Genomic DNA, 3,458 nt, shown 5'->3' with positions numbered 1-3,458 from the left:
AGACACCATCTTCTTATATGACTTCGGTGTCATCTAGAGTCTCCTCATTTGGGGGTAAAGAAATATATCAGATGGTTAATAGATACTATTCTTAATTTTGTGTCTTATTCAATCCTCTTTGTTGAAATAAACTAATATTATACATGATATTTTATTATTACTACTACTACTACTACTACTACTACTACTACTACTACTACTACTACTACTACTACTACTACTAATAATAATAATAATAATAATAATAATAATATTAATAATAATAATAATAATCCTTGAGGTACATCTATCTTGTCAAATATTAAATGTGACATGATTCTGTGATACCAAAATATAAAATCTTAAATATCCTTCGAAATAAAGAAATACAAAACCGTGACAGGGAGAGTAAGATATCCGGGTCATCTATGAGAGACTTCTTTTATTTCGCGGAAGGAGAGAGAGAGAGAGAGAGAGAGAGAGAGAGAGAGAGAGAGAGAGAGAGAGAGAGAGAGAGAGCGAGACTCACCCAACTGTAAAAGAAAGAAGTAAAATAAATTCCAGAACGTCTTGTAAAGAAAGAGTCAAAAAATCTTAGAAATAACAGAAATATTTAGAGCAAAAAGATTAGAAAAAACAATATAGAACTGAAAATATATTCTTTTTCGAGAACTGGAAACAAGAGACTTGATACATATATACATACACACACACACACACATATATATATATATATATATATATATATATATATATATATATATATATATATTTATATATATATATATATATATATATATATATATATATGCCAGTCGTCTTCATCTTGAGCTTTTAATTCAATACTTCTCGATTCATCATATCCTACTTCGCGCTTGATACTCTTCAGCCACGTAGGCCTACATCGTCCAACTCTTCTAGTGCCTTGTGGAGCCACGTTGAACGTTATGTGAACTAATCTTACTTGGAGAGTGCGAAGAGCATGACCAAACCATCTCCATCTAACATTCACCACGATCTCAACCACATATGGCACTTGAATAATATTTCTTATAGCTTCAATGATAATCCTGTTCTACTATTTTACTCCCAATATCCCTTCTGGCGGCCTTTGTTCTCAGATCTACTAAACCTATTGAAGATTGTTTCATTGTCATACCATGACTCATGTCCATATAGTAATAATTATCGCAATATATATATATATATATATATATATATATATATATATATATATATATATATATATATATATATATATATATATATATATATATATACATACATACATACATATATATATTATATATATATATATATATATATATATATATATATATATATATATATATGTGTGTGTGTGTGTGTGTGTGTGTGTGTGTGTGTGTGTGTGTCCTTTCTGTCTATGTGTATGTGTGTATTGTATCCATAATGTACATGCTTTTAATAACGAAGAGGTGGAACTGATATAAGGGCTAATAAAAAAGCTAATTCACTTTCTTTTGAGTCAAAAATATATAAAGAAAGAAACAGCGAATTATTTCAATTAATTCTTCCTTATTTGCTTTACAGTTCAGCAAAGAATAAAATGACCAACTCTCACATTAGACAATTAAAAGCTTTGCATTCCATATTCGTTCAATCTCAGATCTCAGTTTTATTCAAGGTGTTTTTTCTCTCTCAAATTTTCACTTTATATTCGGTAAAAGTGATGTAAAGCTTCTCTCGGTATTGAAGCTGTTAATTCCCTTTGGAGGCAAACTCAGACTGATTTAATTCATGTTGATTGAAATGAAGATGTTATGTTTTTTTGTAATTATATAGCAATAATATTTATATATCATAAAAGAGAAAAAAATATTTCACTCCCTTTTCTTTTCAGTTCAATATGTAAAAATAAATATTTAATGATTTCTGAAATGTCGAAAGTTATAAAAAACGTAGCTTGAAAATCAAGATAATTAAGGACATTAAAATCCTAAATTTTATCTAAACAAACAAATATCAATCATGGAATGAATAAAAGGAAACTAAATTTTCCATTTAAAACATAGCAGAAATAAAAATATATATTTCATATATTTGTAATTTTTTTGGGTCAATAATTTCAAAGGTATATTTCGTTGTATGGCGGAAGTGGACGAAAACATTTCTAATGTCGTTATTATATTTTCACAAGTAAATATACACAAATTAATACACACACGGGAATATGCATCAGGGGAGGAACATGGAATAGTAATGATTAATCGCTTAAGTTTGAAAAAAGAAAATGTTCTTGCACTAGATGTGGCTACCTATGAATTTTAGAGAATTATTGAGTAAACTTTCTATTTAAAAACAACTAATAAAATACGATCTTACAAAGGCTTCATTGCATTCCAGTATAATCTCTCAGCAATACAAAGTCCGATAACCTTCATAAGCTTGTGCTCAGAAATCTTTTAGATAATGTTGAGAAGAGTCGTTGAAAATCCTGCAGGAGATCAGTTTGTCCTTTCCAGGCGCCTCTCCCATCGCATCAAGGGGGAAGGATGCCATAAGAGTCAGTTGATGTCTCTAGTTATGTTAGTTCTCAAGAGATGGCGTTGAGGAGTTGTGTTCTGAGATATGTAAATCAGAGTGTTATTTCTGCATTGTAATTCAAGTTGTCTAAACGATGGTTTGATCAATTCGTAACCACCATATAGTTTCATTCGTAATCAAGAAGTAATGAGTAGACATTGCTTATGGCTGGACTCTCTTCCTCATTCTCTCCAGTAGAATATAAGACTTGCAATTATCTACAGTATCAAAGAAACTATTCTTTTATAAACAATAATAAATTTACACATTTTTTGTGACTTTTTTTTTTCTTTTTTTGCGAGAGGATGTTTACGTTTAACTTTATTTTTTTTTCAGTTATCAATTTCTTACTTCGATGTTCAAAAACATATTTCAATGTTTTTTATGTTTACATGCATGTATGTATGTATGTATGTATGTATGTATGTATGTATGTATGTATGTATGTATGTATGTATGTCATCAAACTTGTATTCCCTGTCACCTATGAATAAAAAGTATCAACATCCAATAACAAGAAAAATTATTGTCGTTCATATCTAATTGAATACAAGGTTAAATCTGTGATATATTCATTATTCAAAGCTGAGGGAAAGAGACTTGGTTATTCACCTGACTGTAAAAGTAACATTCTGATATAAAAGTCAAATAATTGATACAAATGGATCTATTTTACAAAGGTTTAACCTATTTCTGTTTATAACCTATACAAGTATCCGTCTAGTTCATCAATGTTCCTGAAAGGTAAATAAACAAAGTTACATTTATTAAAAAAAGGCGTAGCAGAGAAAATTTGGGGTATGGTTGTACAAACATATATACTTTATAACCAAATGATTATTTTGTTATTAAATTTTCTATCCCCCTCCCATCTCTCTCTCTCTCTCTCTCTCCTCTCTCTCTCTCTCTCTCTC

The sequence above is a fragment of the Palaemon carinicauda genome, chromosome 34, assembly GCF_036898095.1.
Source record: "Palaemon carinicauda isolate YSFRI2023 chromosome 34, ASM3689809v2, whole genome shotgun sequence".
Classification (NCBI taxonomy): Eukaryota; Metazoa; Arthropoda; class Malacostraca; order Decapoda; family Palaemonidae; genus Palaemon; species Palaemon carinicauda.
This window is presented reverse-complemented; position numbering follows the sequence as displayed.